At 44.7% G+C, this 22,500-nt stretch overlaps 1 protein-coding gene across 1 annotated transcript in view; it reads right to left on the bottom strand.

Moving 5' to 3' along the window:
* The window catches only part of LOC125028309 (soluble guanylate cyclase 88E-like), a 111,649-nt gene extending 93,463 nt beyond the window's left edge, over positions 1–18,186 (bottom strand). The window contains exon 1 of the mRNA XM_047617758.1: positions 17,874–18,186. The gene's annotated coding sequence lies outside the window, so the exon portion shown is untranslated. The remainder of the gene's footprint in view (positions 1–17,873) is intronic.
* Between the last annotated feature and the right edge of the window lie 4,314 nt (positions 18,187–22,500).

Here is a 22,500-nt window from a genome sequence, read left to right as displayed (position 1 = left end):
TGATGTACAGGGGGAGGCGAGAGTGAGGGAGAGAGAGAGTGAGAGATCGGGGAGAGGGAGGAGGGGAGAGCGAGACAATGAGGGGTTGGAGTGAGGCAAAGCGAGAGAACGAGGAGAGGGAAGGAGAGATAGCGAGAGAACGAGGAGAGAGAGGGAGAGAGAGCGAGAGAGAGAGAGCGAGAGAACGAGGAGAGGGAGGGAGAGAGAGCGAGAGAACGAGGAGAGGGAGGGAGAGAGAGCGAGAGAACGAGGAGAGGGAGGGAGAGAATGAGAGAGTGAGGAGAGGGAAGGAGAGAGAGCGAGAGAACGAGGAGAGGGAGGGAGAGTGCCCAGCGGAGATGAGGCCGCCTCTCATCCATGTAATTCCTCATTAGAGGAGCGTCAGCCCCTGACGTGTCTACACTCCCTCCCCGCGAAACCACACTGTATTATATCAATTCCCTCTCCCCCTCTTCCCCTCCCCCTCCTCTTCCTCTTCCCCTCCTCTTCCCCTTTAGCCCTCTTTCCCTCCCCCTCCTCTTCCCCTCCCCCTCCTCTTCCCCTCTCACCCTCTCCCCCCCTTCCCCCGACATCAACCGTTTTTTTCCATGTCACGGAGCACCTACCCGGAGCCAACTAGAACACCTTTACATCCTTCTCTGTCTTTATTTAACACGGTCCACCTCCACAGTAAGCAAAGACATAAAATCTCCTTCGTAGGCCTATAGAGGACGCGCCTAAAACACCAGTCGCTCTCACACCACGCGCTGGGGAAGCTGCCTGCATAGACGCGTACAATCTCTCTCTTCCTTTCCCGCCGCTTTCCGCTCTTGCTCTGTTTTGTTACTTGTTGATCCTTTCTCATTCCTCTATTTCTTTTTTTTCTTTTTTCGTTCCCTTTTTCCTGTTTTGTGATCGTTGTCCTTCATTCCACCTGACTAGAATGTGGTTTTATGATCTCGAGTTCAGGAATTCCTCTTGAGATACGTCATTCTAGAGGTGGTAGAAGTCCTGATCATCATGAGTGGGGTGTATCCGAATTTAGCCAAAGAAAAAAATAAATAAAAAGACCCTTTGGTAATATTGAATACTCACTCTCCAGTTAACCCTAGGCACCCCCCCCCCCCTTCCCCCATCTCTCCCCGCAAGTGATTCCGGTTTTCCTTCCTCGACTGAATCAGACACATCCTCCGCTTCTTCCTTTTGCTTCCGGATTAGGGGTCCTTTGACGCCCGACACCCCTCCTTTTTCACTGGTCGTGGATGTCGCTGGTCGGGGTTTGGGGGGCTGACGAAGCTTCGTTCCTTTTTCCTATTTTGTATTTATTTATTTATATTTTTTCATATATACATATATATATTTTTGTCTTTCTTTCTTTTTAGATTTTCGTCACATATCGCAGGTGATGCCATCCCCTTGCCAATCACAGCGAGCACTTAATATCGGTAACACCCCGCAACCATGTTAATGAAGCCTCAGTGACGTGATAGCTCGGGAGGATGTGGCCTGTTTGTTTGTGTGCCAACGCCATCTGTTGAAGTATTGTGCAACTGTTTCAAGGGATACTCATCTTTTCGCTAGCGAGACCGCGATTTTTATTTTTCCTACGGCGATTTCTGTAAAAGGTAACACGTAAAAAGATAAGAAACACCATCGATTCGCAGAGAAGGAAAGTCATTATCTTTAATACGTAAGGTCTTCCCCGTGGCACGCAGCAGCCTGCCGCAACCAGGACGCAAGCAAACCCAGAGCTCACAGTCACGTAGGGAAGCAACCCCCCACGAGAACCGATGATGTTTCAGAAAAGAACCAACATCAAGGTGCTTCTTCGCGGGCTTATGTAACCCTCGCCACTCCTCCTCAACTCGCTCTCTGTTTCACTCCTACTCGAGGTAATTTTACGTTTTTGTACATTTATGGAGCTTCGCGTCGACTGTCGGTCAATTCGTGTTATCCCTACACTAATTTCTGCTGTTGTGTTTGTGCTTTCTCAGGCAAAATTGACGGCTACTGTTTGTTTTACTTGAGATTTTATTTGTTTTACTGAAAAGGCTCATAATACTGCATGAACTATATTGCAAACTTTATCAAATAATTACCCAATATAGAATGGTGTTTATTAAAAGTATGAGTATGCCCTAATTCGATCAAATACTGAAATAGGAAAAATATCACAGACAGCTTAAGGACGCAGCCGGACAATTAAGAAAAAAAAGGAACTATAATTCATACCTTATGCTAAACAAATCCTAAAAACAAAAGAAAAAAAAAAACGAAACAAAACATAATGAAATTAAATGTAGAAAAAAGGAGCACAACGCCAGAAAAGAAAACAAAAGTAGTTCCTCAGCACTAAAAAAAACAAAAACGAAACGCAACGAAAACAAAAACAACACAAAATAATAATACCACAAAAAAAGCGAAACGAAACAAAACCCAAGAAAAATGAAAAAGAGAAAAAAAGTATTTCCTCAGAAAAAAAAGAAAAGAAAAAAAAGAAAAAAAAAACGAAAGGCAACTAAAATATAAATGAAAAATAAAAGAAAAACATTATTTCCTCCGCACAATCAACAACAACAAAGTAAACAAGAAAAAAAAAAAAAAATACACCCGTGGCTTCAGCTCACGTAGACTCGGAGCAGACGGGTCGTCAGTCAGCGCCTCCCGTCAAGCCGCACTGTTCCGTGTGCAAATAAATGCCGACACTAAATTACCCATTCAGGGCCAAGCCGACACTGGGGGGGGGGGGGGGGGGGGGGGGGAAGAGGAAAGATCGAGGGGAAGGGAAGGAAGAAGGAGGTGATAATGAGAAAGAGTGAAGGGCGAGAGGAAAGGGAGAGGGAGAAGGGAAGGGAGAGGAGAGAGAGAAGGAAGAGGAAAGATCGAGGGGAAGGGAAGGAAGAAGGAGGTGATAATGAGAAAGAGTGAAGGGCGAGAGGAAAGGGAGAGGGAGAAGGGAAGGGAGAGGAGAAGAAGGAGGGAAGCAGGAAAGAGGGGAACAGAAGGGAAGAGGGAAAAGCAAGGGGTAGAGTAAGAAAAGAGATGAGGGAGGGGGGAGGGAAAGGGGAAGAGGAGGAGACGGAGAGGAGAATGGGATGGGTGAGGAAAGGGGGAGCGAGAGGAGAGAGGTGAGGGAAGGGGAAGAGGAGGAGGGAGGGAGTGAGGCAAGGGAGTGAATGGAGCCTCAGATCCACCGGGCTTCCACAACAAACACTTGGTAGCTTCCCACTCACACCTCCCTTGCGCCCTTCAGCTGGTTTGCAAGGGTGCGTGGACTCTGCTTGACCCTGTTAATAACCCGCGCCAAAGGTCTTACCATCCTCTTTTTTTTTAATTTTTGGGTTAAGTTCCTCTTCTTTTCTTTTCTTTCTCCATTCATTCTGGTCATCTATCTTACATAAGCGGTTTTGACGCGGTTTTCTTTCTCTCTCTCTCTTTCTTTTTTTTCTTTTTTTTTTTCCCTTTTTTATTTGTATTTGCATTGCACTCTTTAAAGCTGTCCGCCTCTTCAAGTTATATAAAAAAAAAAAAAAAACAGCAATTGCCTCGACAAGAATGGTCCCTTGATCTGTGAATTACACACTGGACACGCTTCGTTATGTCAAGGCCATAACGCATGTATGTATGCATGTATGTGTATCTCTATATGCTTTTCTCCCTAATTAACACACATTCGGACCTCTCGCGTGCGTAAATATGCGTGAGATGTATAGTCCTTACATTTGTAGATCTTCTGTGGAGTGGGACTCGTTCTGCGCACGAATTGCCACAGAAGCACCTCGGGTAAACAACCGAATGACAGCTTCACAGACACGGGAGGGTATGACAAGTGCTGCCCATCAGTCTAACATACTCGGGTACCATCGCCTCAATGCCAGTGACGTCACTGCTTGGTAACCTACGTGCCAGGACATCCCAGGGACTTGTTAACACGCCGCTCTGCTGCCATTGTGCTTTGGACAAGAAACAATTTAGGCGTTACAGGGCCTGAGAGCTACGGGGTGTGGCTACGTCCACGTGTGCCTCGTAGCAGAGTGCCATTACGAATACATTTGTTACGAATATATTGTTTCTTGTTTTTGTTCATGATCATAGACAGATGGTGAGTCTGTTAATATTGATTCAACATGTTTTGTCCGATTGATTTTGACTTATTCTAATTATTACTGAATCGCATAATCTTATCTGTTCCATGCGCTTGCTTGAACCAGCATCAGTCGACCCGAAAAGACTTGCAAACGCGTTCAGTTCAGTCTCTTCTAATCAATGGTACTCGTAAAACTTGTTATCTGCAGCGGTAATGAGCCCCAGGAACGGGAGGAAACTGGCGATGCTATTTCCTGTCTGGCGAGTGTTTTAAGAATCATGCAACTGCAGTCACGGCGCGAACGAAAAAGGAAAAAGGAATGGAAGAGGAAGCCGTTTTTGAGGCGGCGAGCTGGAGGCTCGCGGACCAGCTGGACGCGGCGGCCCTCGAGCCTGTTACGAAGACTTGGAAGATTTGGTCGATTGCCTCGCCCGCGGGGGGGGGGGGGGGGGGAAGAAGAGAGAGAGGTGCTGAAAGGGGATGAGGCGTTGAGCTTGACAGGGTAATGAACCGGAAGGTGATCAGAACATGACGCAGCAAAGACATGAGAAAGAGGAAGAAGAGGGGAGGGAGATGATAGAGTGGGGGGGGGGGGGGGGGGGGGGGGGGGGGGGTAATAGTATGCTGAAGCGTTAAGGGGAAATCGGGATGCTGAAATGCACGCAAAAATCTATATCAGCCAGCCTAAAAGTCTAACAGAGTCATCAAAATGTCAGGGGTGACAGAGTGCCGCCAGGGAAAAGGGTGCCGACGATGAGGACTGACATGTAGGAGGAGGAGGAGTAGGAGATGAAGGGGAAGGATAAGGGGAGGGGAGGAGGGAGAGGAGGAGGAGGAGGAGGAGGAGGAGGAGAAGAAGGGGAAGAGGAGGAGGGAGAGGAGGAGGAGGAGGAGGAGGAGGAGGAGAAGAAGGGGAAGAGGAGGAGGGAGAGGAGAAGGAGAAGTTCGAGAAGAGGTCCTCCAGGAAATGAAGTTCGTCCTCAAGCCACACACGCGAACAGAAGGAGGATTCCTGTCCCGATGTCGTTTCCAAGTACTCGCTAAGGCCAAGTACCCCGCTTCACTTCCTCGTGTTTGCTCTTACAGGCCGGCCCCTTTGGCAGGATACGAACTGTATATATGATCAATAAGAAAGTAAAATAAAACACTGGAGTCTTCTGGAGGCTTCTAGAAAACACATCTGAGCCTTCGATCCTAACTCCTTCGCCGGGCATTAATCATTAAATTGATTATTGGTCATTAAATTGAGTATCAACCTTTAAATTGATCCCGGGTGCCTTCGCTTCCCAACGGCAGAACATTTTTCTTTTCATTTTCAAGTCCGTCGCGAATAGGAAGCAATTCAATCGATAAGATCTTCCAATTTCCCTTTTTTCTCTCTCTCTCTTTTATCGGCCTTTGTCCTTTTATCACGCCATCTTTTTATTCACACGGAAAGGGACTGGGGAAGGGGAGACGAAGTAAAGTCAGAGGCAAGTTGGATTTGTTTATTTTTCTTACATTAAACGGCTCCTCTAGAGGCCCTCATTGGTAAAAATAACCACAGCGAAAATTTGTTAAACTAATCAATGCACTTTTCGTTTTTTTTTTTTTTTTTTTTTTTTGTAGAGTGAGACAGACAGACAGAGAGAGAGAGAGAGAGAGAGAGAGAGAGAGAGAGAGAGAGAGAGAGAGAGAGAGAGAGAGAGAGAGAGAGTACAAGGCCATGTCAGACCATCTCCTAGCCTGCCTCTCGTGACTCACTTAGAGCTCAGCTCTCTCGTGATCACGGGAGCAGAAGTCAGGCAGCATCTAAAGGAGGAGGATGTCCAGAAGGCCATAGGACCCGATAAAATCCGTCCTCACACACTTCACAGGTGTGCTAGGCAGCTGGCTGCTCCAATTGCCTCGCTTTTCCAAACATGCCTGAGGTAAATGGCCTAATATTTGGAAGAAAGCAAACATTACAGCAGTACACAAAAAGAGGAGCAAATCGGATCATAGTAACTACCGCTCAATTTCACTCCTTTCCTCCTTAGGCAAAATATTTTTAAAAATCCTAGCAAGCAAACTGACTGATCATTTTGATAAAAAAAACATCTACTTAGTACAAGACAATTTGACTCACAGATATCAGCTTCAGACCTACTTCTGCGCCTAGCTACAATATGGCACCAAGCTCTTGATATTCGCAAGGACACCTTCGTTAAGGCACTCGATATAGAGGAGCTTTTGACAGAGTATGGCACAAGGGCATTGATTGCATCGAAGTCGAAGAGACTTGGAATTGACGGCAATCTACTAATGCTACTGAGGACTACCTCCAAGGAAGAATAATCCGACCACGTCTGCGGAACGTTTACTTTAATGATATCCTGCAGCTTATGCTTACACTGACGGATGAACGCTCACATTCACCTGCGATACCCAAAACCGCGCAGACGCAGTTAGACACATAAATGATACACTTTACGTAATTTCTTGGGGTAAAAAGTGGCAGGTCACTCTGGCACCAGATAAAACCCAGGCAATGATTATATCTAGACGTCAGACACCGGATACCGTTCTCGCATCCACCATAGAGCTAAATAACAAAACCATCAGCATTAATTCAAGGATATCAACATTCTTGGCGTGCAGATTGATAACCACCTAACCTTCACCAGTCACATCAAAGAGTTAACAAAGAACGCAGCAAGAAAGTTGCCCTGTATAAGACGCATCACTCCTCTGCTAGACAGCATGGGATGCGCAGTCCTTTACAACTCCCAAGTCCGCTCTTTGATGGAGTATTCGCCACTCGCCTGGCTGTCCTGCCCACCAACTATCTCGCCCTCCTAGACACCGTGCAGAACAGAGCCCAGCGGCTAGTGGTACGGAAGACGCCCGTAAATGAACCGCAAACACATTTTCATACATCGGAAAAATGTGGCAGGCCTTTGCGTCTTCTACAAGATACATAAACAATATAGTTTCCCGTTGACATCGCTGCGACTTCCACCAGCAGACGCACCTACGCATGAGACAAGAAGCGCCAGTAATCGAGTCCAGGAAGGCCAGGTTCCCTTCGCGATAACAGAGATCTGTCTGCGCTCCCTCCTGACTAGATTTTCTAGAATATTTTCGCCCAGCAAACTAACCTGTTTTATCTAGACACATCACAGCTGTTCAAGATAGACAGACAGAGAGAGAGAGAGAGAGAGAAGAGAGAGAGAGAGAGAGAGAGAGAGAGAGAGAGAAGAGAGAGAGAAGAGAGAGAGATAGAGAGAGAGAGAAAGAGAGAGAGAGAGAAGAGAGAGAGAGAAGAGAGAGAGAGAGAGAGAGAGAGAAAGAGAAGAGAGAGAAAGAGAGAGAGAGAGATAGAGAGAGAAGAGAAGAGAGAGAGAGAGAAGAGAGAGAGAGAAGAGAGAGAGAAAGCTAGAAGGAGTAAAAAGAAAAGGTAAATAGAAAAACAAGGAGAAGAGGAGAAAAGATGAGAGGAGCAGCAGCGAAGAGAGAGATAAAAGAAAAGAGTTATTACTAACGCTCCTCTCGCCCTAAACCTCTTCTCCTCGTTCGCGCGCCTCGCCGTAGACGCGTGCAGGACGCGGATGGAGATAGAGGGAGAGCGAGGTCGCGAGAGAGGCAGCAGTAGTGTAGCAGGGAGAGCCATGCCCGAGAGAGATGACCGGAGCGGTGCGACGTGTTGCGCTCGCTGTCGCCGTCGCGCGTCGGCAGCGACTCGGCGCTGTGGAAGCGACCTTGCGGCCCGCTCCTGCGCGCTGCGCCGCTGGCGCGCTTCGTCACCTGTCGTATGCGCCCTCTCGCTCGGCGGAAAGTAGCGCGAAGCGCTGACCCCCCCCTCTGTCCTCCACGCGGACCACGATAGCCCTTTCTCCTCACGAGCTCAAGAGGCTTGTTCTCTTCATATCCTGAGACCAGAGGCCTATTGTTCCCACCCCCTTATGTTTGATTTCCCACCTGCTAGTCAGGATAATAATCTCCGCCTCACCCTTTAGCCCGCTCCGATCCCACCACCCCCCCCCCCCCCGAGCCGCCCCCCTTTGCCCTCTCCGTTCCACCTTGCCTGGCTTCTCTACCATCCCACTACATCCGCTACAACCTATTCCCATCATTTCTCATTAACACTATCCCTTTCCTCGTTCTTTCTTCCGCCGTGTCCGTTCATTTCCATCCGTACCGTTTTTCTCACTTCTTTCCCTTTCTCTAACCCTATTCACTCGTTACCTTTTTCCCCTCCACCCCTACCCGCCACCTCGCCCCCTTCCCCTCCTCGGATCCTATTACCACTGCCCCTTTCTCTTCCTCAAAAAACTTTCGAACATCTTCTTTCTTTTCTTCACCCAAGCCATATCCTTCCCCCATCGCTCTCTTCCTCTCTCTCTCTTAGCCCCATTCTCCATCCCTCCCCTATCCCTTTCCTTCTTCCCACGCTTCCCTTGCCACTCCTCGCCCCCCCCCCCCTAATTCGAGCTTCAAACCCTATCTCTTTCAGTCCCTTCTTAAACTTTCTTTTTCCCTTACCTTTCTCCATTCCCTTAGCCCCTTTTTCTCCGGCGTTTGCGCGCCTACCGAGCCCCCCGTCCTCTCCTTGAGCCCCTTACCCCCCCAACCCTTCTCTTACCCATATCCCACGGTCTTAAAATACTTCCCTCTCACCCTGCCCCTCCCCCCTCCTTGCTCCCCCTCCCCTTCAACCCCCCGCCCATGCCGCCCCTCCCCCTCCTTCCCCCTCACCCCGTTCTCAAACCTGCCCTCCTCCTCTCCCATGCCAGCCTCCCCCCCTCCTATGTCCCCGCCATCAACCCGATCTATACTACTCCCTCCGTTCTCCCCCCTTCCCCTCCCCCCAATCCTTCTCCCCCTCCCCGTTCTACCTCCCTCTCCCCTACCCCTCGCCCCCTCCTTCCCCCCTCCCCGTTTCTACCCTCCTCACACCCTGCCCCTCCCAACCCCCCTTGCCTTCACCCCGTCGAAAACACAACCTTCCCCCTCCCCGTTCTACCTCCCTCTCCCCACCCCTCCCCCCGTCTTCCCCCTCCCCGTTCTACCATAACCTCTATCCCCTGCCCCTCCCCCCCCCTCCTATCCCCCTCCCCTTTCTACTATTCTACCTCCCTCTCTTGATCCCCTGCCCCTCGCCCCCTCCTCTCCCCCATCCTTGCCCCCATCCCCGTTCTAAAATTCTACCAGCCCTCTCTCCCTGCCCCTCCCCCCCTCCTTCGGCCCCTCCCCGTATCTACTAACTACCTCCCTCTCACCCCTGCATCCCTCCCCCTGCGCCACTTCCTAAGATTTGCCCCCCCCCACTAATTCCCCGAACCCCCGCCCCCCCCCCATTACGACCCGAACCCCTCCTTCCCTCCGTCGCATATAAAAGAAGCCCCGTATCAACCTACCCTCTCAACTCACCCTGCCCCGCCCCCCCAATTAGCAATCCTTCCCCCTCCCGATCTACCTCACCTCAAAGAAAAGGAGGATAATCCCCTGGCACACTCCCTTCGTTCCCCTGCCCTTTATTGCCTCTCCCCGACCTCCCGCAATCCTTCCCCAACCCGTTCTAACCTCCATCTCCCGCTGGCCCCTCCCCCCTATTCCTTCCACCCCTCCCTGTTCTCCCTCCCCTCCTCCCTCTGAATGCCCTTACCCCGACCCAAAAGTCCACACGCCCTCGAAGAAAGACCGGCAATAAAATTCCTCTAAGAGAATATGTATTCCTTCTCTTTACCCCCTCATTCTTAATTCCCCTTCCCTTACCTCATTCTAGCTTCAACTATATCGAGTTCTCGCCTTGTTACCTCTCGCTCCTTACCCTTCAGCGGCAGTTCCTGCCCCACCATTTTACTCGTATTTGACTTCCTTGAGACCCTCATTGACCCGTGATCAACATCGTTTTGCAAATTCTATAAAACGACTTGTGACTTTTTTTTTTTTTGGTTGGGAGAGCTCACTTTCCTTGCAGATATATTTTCTTGTCCTCTTTTTTTTTTTTTTCTTTCTTTCTTCGTTATCATCATTTTCTTTTTCCTTGTCGTCGTTGATTTGGTTTCCTCCACTCTTTGTTTTTGTTTTCTTTCTTTCTTCTCTAGCTTCTCATCTCCTACTATCTATCGTCCTGTCTAACTCTTTATCTCTCCCTCTCCTCATCCCACTCCACCCCCCCCCCCCCCCCTCGTCTCCCCCCCTCATCTCCCCCCACCACCCCCTCCTCTCTCTCTCATCGTCGTCGCGCTTCATTACTAACTCTTATCTCATAACTCTCATCTTCCAAAGTTCTCTCGTCTTTCATCTCCCAATTTCTCTCCTCTCTCTCTCTCTTGAATTATCTCTCTCCTCTCTCTCGCTCATCATCAAATCAAGCTCTCTCATCTCTCACTCCTCTTCCCTCACGCTCTCAACTCTCGCTCTCTCTATCTCTCTCATCATCTCCGCCATCACTCACTCAAACACAATGATCACCAATTCCACATTCCATCTCAGCTCCTCTGAATCTCTTGATCTCGCATCTTTCTGTTTCCTCACTAAAGTCACTTTCCCCTTCTCTCACCACACTCTCTCTCCTTCCATCATCTCCTCTCTCTCGAATCCATGATTCATCTCCCTCATCTCACAAAGGAACAGATCACCTCTCCTCACTCTCTCCAACCGGGCAACCACGTCAGAATCCAGAAACTTCGTTCTCAGAAGATCCACTCTTTCAATATTCTCGAGCCGTCAAACCCCTCTCTCTTATTCCCACCTCACACTCTCTACGAAACTCGTCTCTCCTTCTCGTCGGTCTCCGTCCGTCCTCTCTCTCTCCCCTCCCACTCTCCTCCCTCTCTCCTCTCTCTCCCCCTCCCTTCCTCTTCCTCTCTCCTCCCTCCCCTCCTTCACTTCTCTCTCTCCCACTCTCTCCCATCTCGTCTCCTCCTCTCGCCGTCTCTATCTGCTCTCCTCCGCCACCTTCCCTTCCCTCCTCTCTCCCCCTCTTTCCTCTTACTCTTCTCCTCTCCTCTTCCTCCTCTTCCCTCTCTATCCTCACTCTCTGCCCCTTCGCTCTCCCCCCTCCTCTCTCCTCCTTCATCACCATATCTCCTTTCTCCACATCTACTCGTCCTCTTTTTCTCTTCCTCTCTTCTCCTCTCCTCCTCCTCATCCACTCCTCACCCTCGTCCCGTCTCTCTTCGTCAACATCATCATCATCTCTCTCTCCACTCTACTCAGATCTCTTCCCAAGCTCTAAAAATCAAAGACGCTCTCATCATCTCTTTCATGCGATGAATTTCACAAAAGTTCTCCGGTTGAACAATACAACCGTCAGTCCTTTTCCATTTTTCTTTTAGGTTTTCCTCTCTTCATATCATTAATTTAATTTCCTCGTATCCTTCTTTTCCTCTTTCTCCATTCTTCATTCTTTCCTCATTCCCCTCACCTTTTATCATGTCTTTCTTTCTTGCTTTTCGACCTCGTTTCTTTTCTCTTTCTTTTTGCAATGAAATTAATTTTTCCCAAGTTTTTTAATAACTGAAGTTTTTAGGGCCCAATCTTTTAGAATTAAGTAAATTACATGTTTCTTTCTCCTCTGCTTAAGAATCTTCTAAGACGGAGTGAAATGAAATAAATCAAAATATAATAAACTGGAGAGTTGAATAATATAAGATTAGAGAGAAAAGAAGAGAGAGAGAGGAGAGAGAGAGAGAGAGAGAGAGAGAGGAGAGAGAGAGAGTGAGAGAGAGAGAGAGACAGACAAAAACAGACCAGACAGACAGAGCAGACAGAAAACCAAGGAACAGACAGACATAACGTAACGGACATAGACAGACAGACAAAAGGGGAACAAAAAGGAAAGAAGACAAGACGACAGACCCCCAGAAAGGAGAAATAACTAAACCAAAAGAAAACCAAAAAAAGGTAACAATTATAACATTTTTTTTTTTTTCCTCCTTTTCTTTTTTTTTTTTCTCCTTTTTTTTTTTTTTTATTCCTTCTTTTTTTTTTTTCCCCTTTTACATTTGTTCTTTTCTTGTTTTTTCCCCTCCTCGGGAGGGGTCTGGTCCCCCCCAAAAGTTAAAAAGAATAAAGCGTCACGAAAGAAAGCCCCCTTTATATAAATGCCAGTCCGCATCTCACAGAGTAGAAAAATGCTAACAAAAGACGGCTAAACCATGCAAACGTCATAACAAAAAAAAACGCTTCCTGGCCTACTAACTCCTCCCCCTCCTCGCCCCCCCTCCAACGTAGCGTGCACCCTCCTCCTCCCCAAACCTCCGTCCTTCCCCCTTCTCCCCAAGAAATAGACTACCCCCTCCCTCCTTACCAAGTCCACTTGAGATACTTAAACCATCCTCCTTAAAGTCCTCAACGAATGAAAGTGCCTCCCTCCTCCCATCACTTACCTACCTAGGCCCTCCTCTCCCCCCCAGCATACAACCCCACTCCCCCCCGCGTGTCAAGGAAGAAACAAAAGGAAACATCCCAAACAAGACATAAGGAGGGAAAAAAAAAATCAAGCCCTACGAAAAAGCAAAGAACAAGACGGAAGGGAAAAAGCGGGAGACCCTCCCTTCCCTGCTATCCGTTGATGCAATAGGCATCAATGCAGCGAATGCAGCCTGAAAGAACGCCTCAATGGGAGTCCTTTTGGCTTGGCCATAAGATTTTATAATCCCAATTAAAAATTCCTTTTTCCTCCTCATCACAAAATCCTGTACAGTCCGCGCCAAATAGATGTACGGTAATATAATACGGGTCGTGATATCCTTTTGTGAGAAATGAAGCAGCAAGCACGGGGCGGAGAGGGGGAAAGCCGCAACCAAAGTATCGGAGGTTTCTTCCTTTTCTTTCTTTCTTTTTTCTTCTTCTTTCGGTAATAAGCGGAAAAGAAAAATAAGCAATAAGGAACGCAGATGCGAAATATGCAAACGCGGTGTGCATGTAAATAAAACGAAATGAAAACCCCGTAATAAGGAGGGGAGAGGAGCAGAGAGGAGGGAGAAGAGTGGGAAAGGAGGAGAAAGAGAGAGAGAGGAGAGAGAGAGAAGAAGAGAGAGAGAGAGAGAGAGGAGAGAGGAGAGGAGAGTAGTTAGAGCGAGATCTAGAAAGCTCTGAGAGAGAGAGGAGAGAGAAAGAGAAGAGAGAGAGAGAAGAGAGCAGCGCGCGCGCGAGAGAGCTAGAGCGCACAGATCGAGGGACGGGGAGCGCCGCTCACGCGCCGCTTGAGACTCTTGCGGGCGCGAAGCTCTGCGCCGCGCGCGCTGCGTCTCTCGCATAGCGCGAGCTAGCGTAGCCGACGCGCTGATCCTATCGCTAGCCTCTATTGCTCCCCTTGCGAGGGAGGGAGTTGAGAAGCGGCGCTAGCGGGGGTGCTCTTCCGCCACTCCTGGAGTGCGAGGACGCGGGGTCGGCGAAGGCGGGGCGTGGGGGCTGGTGGCTCGGCGCGTGCGGCTTCTTCTGCTCCTCGGGCTCATTGAGTTGCTTCACCGGGTCAGGGCAGAAAACGCATACCAGGCGAGATGCTAGGCCCAGGCCGCACGCCAGCATCGTCATTTCGACGTACACCCCTCTTTGACTATCTACCTTACTACCCCTTCTCCTGTTGTCTTTGCTTCTTTCTTTTCGACCTCTTCTCTCTCATGCTCTCCTGCTCTCGTACGTCTCTCTTGTCTTTCGCTCTGCTCTTCTCTCCTCCTTCTTTCGCTTCTCTCTCTTCTCTCGCTCCTCTCTCCTCCCCTCCAATCTTCGCCTCTTCCTGCTCGTCTACTCTTCTCTTCTCTCTCCCTTGCACTTATCGCGCTCTCTCTCTCTCTCTCGCTTTCAATCTCGCTCTCTCTTGCCGCTCTCCTTCCTTGCTCCTACTCTCTCACCCCTTCTCCTATCTCGCTTCTCTCTCTCTCTCTCTCCTCTTTGCTTCGCCTCGAATCTCCGCCTCTCACTTCCTACCCTCCCTGTGCTCCATCCGGTTTTTTGTTCCTTTGGGTGTTTTTTTTTTTGTTTGTGGGTCTGGTGGCTCAATTTAGCTCTTTCGCGCGCTCTTCGTCTCTCTCGGCTCTCTCCTCTTCTTTCCTCTCTGCGTTCTCTTCTCTCTCTTCCTCTCTTTCTCCTATCTTCGCTCTGAAGAGGGCGCCCGCCCTCTCGCGCTCGCGCTCTCCCCCCACACCCCCTCCCCCCTCCGCCCATACACATTACATTTATATAAAAAATCTCCCCTATCCCCTCACACCAAGGATCATCAATAAAACATGCAACGAATGCACGACGGTATGCCATACCAAAATGAATCCATAAAGATAAACAAAACAGTGTAACTGTTTCGGTCGTATAGTACGTAATCAGATTCCCTATTCAGAGAGTGGCTGAACCTTCCCTCATCACATGTGCTTTTTTTTTTGGCTTTTTTTTAAATTTCTTTTTTTTTCATTTTCGCTTTCTTCTTTAATATTTTTCTTTTTTTATTTTTATTTTTTTTTTTCCTTTATTTTTTTTCCTGGCAAAAATAAAAAAAAAAAAAACATAAAGCAAACAGCAGCAAAACAAACAAAAAAACAACCCCCCCCTACAAAAGCAGACCAAAAGCCACAAAAAAAAAGGCATAAGAAAGCAGATGCAGCACAAAAAAACAAAGCGATTTTTCCGCCATATCACGAACATTAAGAATTATCATGTGATTGCTTTTTTTTTTCGCGTAGCCAAACGATGACCATCACTTCTCCAAAAATAAGACATCTCCATCCTCCCCTGTTAGAAGAATTCATATCTCCGTCCCCTGTAAATAGGCCCTTGTTATTACTCAATCAACACTCTCTATCTCCCCTGTAGCGCACCTCACTCAACTAAAGAACAAAAAATTACTCAAACCGAAATAATATTAATATAATAATATAATCCAAAAAAAAAAAAAAAGAACAAGAAGAAGCACAGACGATGAAGGAGAGCGAACAGAAGAAGCAGAAGGCGCTGCAGAGGTCAGAGATGTCCTCAAAGCGCAGCATTGTGACACACGAAAGATTCATCAACTTTTAACCCTTGATTGTCTATTGGAATTGATTTGGAGAATTTGGAAGGGGGAATTGGACAACATCTGGAAACGGGGGTATTGGACGACGCGATGGACGAGAAGTAATTGGACTGATTATATTGGTACGAACCCCCTAAGGAAAAACCACCAACGTCTTATAAGATTTCTTTAACGTAAGGTTCTGTTGCACAAAAACAAATCGTGCAGGAAATTAAAAAAAAAAAAAATCCGCGTCAAAAGAGAAAGAGCCTATCTGACAATAACAGTTTAGTAGAATCTTCTTCTTTTTCCCATCTTCTCTCGTCTTTCTTTGAGGCTACTACAATACACACATGATAAGATGACAGATGTCTCCTTTATAAAGACAAATAATAGTAGAGTTATTATAAACCTATTTTGATCACGCTCTGGTTCTTATATCTTCCCTCAGACAAACGTTAATTAAATAAAGCTATTGTTCTTCTAGTGTTTACATTCATCAAAGCAACCTCTCTGCCTGTACTCTTGGTCTGTACGACAAAACAAACATTTTTTTATTTTATTAAAATTTAAAAAAACAATGTTAAATGCCATATAATTTATCAATGTGTGAGATAGTGATGATGGCCAATGGAATGACAAAAGAATCCTCTCCTTCTCTTTTTCCCTTTTCTGGTCTTCTCAAAGAATATCCCTGATCGAACTAGAACGGTCACTCACGTGAAAAAAAACATCTAATACAAACCAGAAAACGCAGAAGGTAATTATGCACACGTGTATTTCCAGAAGAAGACAAAAATCTTTAATGTAATCAAGGAGAGGGAGCACCTTATCACATTCCAGGAAGAAAGAACCATTCCGTCCAAGAAAATGTAATAAATGAACACTAGTGCCTGGAAAGCTTGGCCGATATATGTATAAATGTCACCCGTGGAAAAAGAAAAAAAAGAAAGAAACAAAAATATTAACAACCTCTACTTTTGAATACAGACACCACACCACAAATATATATATAATATATAATATATAATAATAATAATATAATATACAACAAACACAAACGCACACATTGCACACACACACGACCACACACCTCAAAAAAAGCACAAAAAATAAAATATTAAAGAACAAAGACACACAAGAAATAGGCCAAGACAACAAGAAAACAACAAACGAGACATACAGAAAGAAAACAAACGAACAAACATCACCAACAACACACGCAAACAACAAGAAAAGCTACTCACATAACCTCAAAAATAACGACAACACACATATAAATAACTATAATATATATATATAATATTATATAGATAAAATATATATATATAAATATATATTTTTTAATAAATTTTAGATATTAATGCAAATAATATAGATATGGCATAGGTGTAAAATAATAATAATAAAATATATATTTATATATATATAATATATATATATATATGTGTGTGTGTGTGTGGCATAGGTGGGGTGTGTGTGTGTAACATTTGATAATAATTCCAATAAATATGTATATGTATAATAAAACAACAAACAATAACAGTGAGGATATATATCCCATGTATTTATAATTTGTATGTGTTTGTGTTTTTGTGTGTGTGTGTGTGTGTGTGGTGTGTGTGTGTGTGTGTGTGTGTGTGTGAGTTGTGTGTGTGTTGTGTTGGTGTGTGTGTGTGTGTGGTGCAATGCCGTATATTAGAAGGCTGCTTCCGGCCTCTGACCTGTTCCCTGCCATGTTATCTCTTTCTTCGTCTGCTCAACGCCAAACGGCTTATAGCATTACCCCGGCATCCCGGCATTAATAGCATCTCGCATTTAAGCATCCGTAATTAGCACTCAATCCAGCATACACCCGACTAATAGCATATCCCGTCCGCTCACATCCCGGCTTATTAGCATCTTATACCATCCTAGCATTTTTTATACATTCTCCTAGCATCCCGCATAACTAGCAAAGCCCCATAATTATTAGCATCAACACATTTCCAGCATTATATCCATAACTACATACTCTCCATCCCTCTCTAAATATCTATAGATATTAGCATCCTATAGCATACATCTAATCATAATAGCCATTAATAACATATCTATAAGCATCAATACTCAAATCCATCCATTATAGCATCATTTATTAAGCAATCTCCCGTCACCCGACATATCACTTCTCGTTTCTTCCCCACAATCTCCCGTCCGGCTTAATTTTTAATTATATAGCATCCATATATATCATCTAATATCAAAATATACATCCACAAGCATCCTAGCACATCCTCCCATCAGTATCTTTCCCATACCAGCATTCTCTCTACCTTCAACACATCAATCCATTCAGCAATCAGCCTCCGCCAAAGCTCGCCCGAAATACAATAATAGCATACATACTATCCTATCCAAGCATACCTAACTTCAGCATACCTCCTTCATCCTATATTACATTTCATTAAAATCACTTCATAGCATCTCCCTGACATATACATTAGCATCATATCCATCATATCCTCAATTATTAGCATACATCCAGCCACTTGACCTAATATATATAAGCAACTACATCCCCGAAATCATCCCCACCTCCCGTCTCCCACAACTCTCCTTATATGCTTAAAGCCATGAGCATTCCCATCATTCCCGAGGCTTCTCGACTCTGACCGAAAACTCTACATATTCATCTATTCCTAACACATATAAACTAACGATAACACGAACATCACACAATAAGATATACAAAGGGGAAAATAAACGACAGCAACATGTTAATTAACACTACAGGATATAAAAAAGTAAAAGTGAATATCATGGCTTCTCTATTCTGAAACTTGATGACAATAAATCTGCATCCGAACTTACCTTAGCGAGAAGTGTGCGAGGGTCAGACGCCACCGACGGCACAGGTGACCTTGTTACGTCAGCAGCGCGAATCCATGACGAAGGAGGTCAAAGGTCGCTCGAGGAGGAGGAGGAGGAGGAAAAGATCAGGTCGAATTCTTTTCTCCTTTTTTTTATTGTTTTTTCTTTTTCTTTTTCTTTTCTATCTCAAGCAGGATTCAGGACAAACAAATACCTTCTGTATATATCACTTGGTATTTTCTGCATTCAATTTTATTTTCCGGAACTTTTTTCTTTTCCTTTCTTTCTTTTTCTCTCTTTCTTATCTCGAGGAAATTTAAAATACACCGAAAAAAAAATATGGACCGAATCACTTTATATTTTTTTTTTTTTTTTTTTTTTTTTTTTTTTTTACCCTTTTTTAATGCTCTTTTAAAGATACTCCCCAAAGGTTCCCCCTCGTAACCGAAATTTTAATTTTTTCCCACAGTTCACCAAAGACTGAACGCTCAGCCGCCTACCTGAAAAATAATCATGATATATTATATCAAATACATGGAAAAATCAATTTTAAAGGTTTGACCGGGAAAAGGGGGGAAAGGGAAAAAAAGGGGAAATTAAAGAGGGGAAAAGGAGAAAAGGGGGGGAAAGAGGGGGGGGGGGGAAGAGGGGGGGGGGGGTTGGGGGGAAAAGAGAGAGAAACAAGACAAAAAAAGGACAAGAACTGAAACCCAGCTTTTAGGGAGATGGGCCCAAAAATAACAAAAACCAAAAATAAAAAAAAACAATTTGGCGTTTCCCTCCCTTAAAATTTAAAAAAAAAGAAAGCCCCGGGGAACAAAAATTATTAAAAAAACCCATTTGAACTTTTTTAAAATTCGTCGCTTTCAAAAACACACACAAAAAAAAAAAAACACAACACACACACCACAAAAAAACACCCCAAAACACACACACACACACACACCCCAAAAAACACAACACCACACAAAACACACACACCCCTCAAAAAAAAAAAAAAAAACACTTAAAAGGGAAGTAAAAAAAAAAAAAAAAACAAAAAACCCTTTTTAGTTTCATGTTTCAATCCCCCTTTAAATCATTTAAAGAAATTTGGTTTTGGTAAGTTGCAAGGTCCCCCCCATTTTGTTTTCTTTTTAAAGTTGAAAGTTGTGCTAAAACTATATAAAAGGGAAAAAAAAAAAAAAAATCCCAATTTTTAAACGTAGCAAAGGGAAGCAAACCCGAGGAAAAACCCGCATTGTGCGCTGGGGATGCCCCAACAAATGAAGACAGACGGACAGCCCGACATTCGGGGAGGACCGAGGGGGAAAAAAGCCCCCGGGCTTTCCACAAAAAACGGGGAACGTGGATGTCCTAAACCCCTAAAAAGTGAAAAAAAACCCCCCTTGAAAGGCCGGGGGCCCCGAACTGAAAAAGAAAGGAAGAAAAAAAAAGGAGGCAGGGGAAAGTCTTGCGTTTTTTTTTACTTTTTTTTCTTTTTTTCTTTTTTTTTTGTGAATCGGGGGGAAAGATGAGAGAGAAAGAGAGGGAAAGAGAGAAAAGGGGGAGAGAGGAGAGAGGAGAAGGGGAGAGAGAAGGAGAAAAAAGAGGGGAGAGAGAAGAGAGAGGGGGGAGGGAAAAAGAGAGAGGGAGAAAAGAGAGAGGGGAAAGAGAGGGGGAAAAAGTGAGAGAGAAGAGAGAGGGGGGGGGGGAGGCGAAAGAGAGAGGAGAAAAGAGAGAGAGGAGAAGAGAGAGAGAAAAATAAAGAAAAAAAAAGGAAAGGAAAAAGAAGAGAAGAGGGGGGGGGGGGGGGGGGGGGGAGAGGGGGAAAAAGGGAAAGTGGGGGTTTTTGAGAAAGGGAAAGGGAGAGGAAAAGAGAGAGGAGATAAGAGAGAGGGGAAAAGGGGGGGGGATAGAGAGGAAGAGAAGAGAGAGAGAAAAGAGAGAGGGAAATACAAAGAGAGAGAGAGAGGGGGAAAAAGAGAAAGAAAAGAGAGAGAAGGGGGAAGGAGAAGAGGGGGAGGGGAGAGAGAGAGAGGAGAGAGAAAGAGGAAAAAAGACAGAAAAGAGAAAAGAGAAAAAGAGGAAAGAGGGGGAAAAAAAAAGAAAATAGAGAAAGAGGGAAAAAAAAAGAAAAGGAAAAAAGGAGAGAGGGGAGAGGGGAAAGGGGAGGAAAAATAAAAAATTTATTTCCCAAAAAAAAAATTTATATTTTAATTTAAATTTGGAGGAAAAGAGAGAGTTAGAGGGGAGAAGAAGAAAGACAAGGGGAAGGGAACAGAAGCGGGTTGCAGACGGGCCCAAAGGAAGAAAGGGGGAAAAAAAAAACTGCATGTGGAAAATTGAACCGAAGGGGGACTGAGTGGGTATGGGGAATCTCCCTTTTTCCCCTTCCCCTATAGCCCGGGGAAATGAGGGCCCGTCCCCTCCGCCGTCCTCCTCCCCTTTTTCCCCTAAACCCCCCCTTTGTTCCCTTTTTCCCCCTTTTACCCCCATCCTCCTGTACCCCCCCTTCCCTTTTTTCTACTTTTTTCTTCCCCCCTCCTCCACCACCACCATCTGTGCCTCTCCTTCCCTGCTTCTCCACTACCCCCCTCCTTCCTTCCTTCCCCCCCCCCCTTTCCCTATATTTTTTTTCCCCCCCCCCTCCTTCCCCCCTTTCCCTCGTAAACCCCTCCTATATTTTCCCCTCCCTCTCCGTTTCCCTCCCTGAAATCCCCTCGGCCGGATACAGGGGATTTTGCCCGCGGCAGACGGGACTGGCCGCCCCCGGGAAGATGGCCCATGCATTTGGTAAACGCAGGGGCTGTATCTAAAACCCACCCACAGGTCATGCGGCCCCGTAAGTTGCATAATATAGACCCTTTGGGGATATTTTGGGAGGGGTTTGAATAACGAGTACTGGAGTTGAAAAAGATCGTTGCGTCGTGTTATTTAAACGTTCCTTTGGGGGGCCCGAGGGTAAAAGCAAGATGAATTTCCTCCTTTTATTCTTTTTTCGTCTGTCTTCTTTTCTGCCTGTATTCGTTGTTTGCCCGCTGGGTTTTTTTTCCCGTCTTTCTGTTTTTTCCCGTCTGGGCGTCGTTTGCCTTCGGGTTTTTTTGTCGCTGGCTGTTTTTCTGTCTCTGTTTTTTTCCCGTCTGTCTGTTGTCTGGGCCGTCTGTCTTCTGTCCGTCTGTCGGGCCCGCTGGGTTTTTGGGCTGGGCTGTCTGTCTTTTGTCTGTTCCCGTTTTGTCTCCTTCCTTCAACCCAGATTTCACACACACCAAAAAAAGGGGAAAAAAAAAAAAAAGATAAAATAAAAAAAAAAAAAAAAAGTAAGCTTCCCCCTCCCATCCTACATTTGTCTGTCGCATTCTTCCAGATATCTGGGCCCGTTTCTGTTTTAAAGAGAGCCGGTTTGTTTTTCTTTTCCTTCATTTTCGCAAAGTTTGGCCCCTTCCTTAACGCCCAAAAAGGTTTGGGCATTCGCAATCGCGTGCCTTTGGAAAAGCACACTAGAAATAGCTTGGGACAAAAGGGGGGCCCGGGGAAAAAAACCACAAGCTTGTGAAAGAAAGAGAAGAGAAAGAGAGATGAATAAATAAAAGAAAAAAAAGGGGAAAAAAAAAAAAAACCCCCTTTAAAGCTGTTTTTTCCCCCTTTTCCTTTCCCAAACAAAACTCCACCTGCATGAAGACACACGCACTAAAAAAAAGGGATTTCAGGTTTCAAAAAACCCCGTGGCGATGCGGTTCGTCTTTTTACAAGCTGCTGTATATATTTTTTTCTTAATTTTCAGAGAGACTTTACTTATAGAATGGATTACAAAACATTAAATAAAAAAAAAAAAGGAATAAACAAAACGAATATTCATCAAGGTAATGAATAAGCAGTATAAAGAGTACTGTTAATTTCTTAAACATAGTGATGTAAGTGAAGTAAAAAAAATATAAAGGAAAAAAAAAATTTATAAAAAATACTACCCAAAATTTTATAATAGTAATGGTCATAATTTTTGAAAAAAATGGACTGGGCAAGGGGAGTAATAAATATTTTTCACAAATTTTGTAACTAAAGGCAAAAGATAATGAAAAAAGAATTTATGATAATGATAATTTAAAACAATAATAAGGGTAAAGATAATAAAAAATAAAAAATAATGATAAAAAAAGATTGGTATTGATAATATAATAATAAAAAAACAATGTGATGGGAAAAAATAATAATAAAATAAATTACTATTATTAAACATTATAATAATTATGGGTAACAACAAAATTTAAAAGTAAGGTGATAATGATACTAATAATATTATAATTAATAACAATAATAACAACACTTATGATAAAAGAATGATACCAATAATAATAGTGATAATGATAATGATAATGATGATAATGAACAGTGATAATTATTACTATTACTATTACCATTGTTATCATTATAATTATTACTATTATTATTATGATATTAATTACAATTATGATATTGATAATCATAATGATGATAATAGCACTTATACTAAAGATAATGATAACAAATAAAATAACAATAATCATAAAGATAATAATAACAATAATAACAATAAAAATAACAGTGAAAATGATATGATAATAATCATAACAATAATGATAATAGCATTAATAACAATAATAATATTAAC

This window comes from Penaeus chinensis, chromosome 8, assembly GCF_019202785.1.
Source record: "Penaeus chinensis breed Huanghai No. 1 chromosome 8, ASM1920278v2, whole genome shotgun sequence".
Lineage (NCBI taxonomy): Eukaryota > Metazoa > Arthropoda > Malacostraca > Decapoda > Penaeidae > Penaeus > Penaeus chinensis.
The sequence above is the reverse complement of the archived record's forward strand: the minus strand, read 5'-3'. Positions and strand labels throughout refer to the sequence as shown.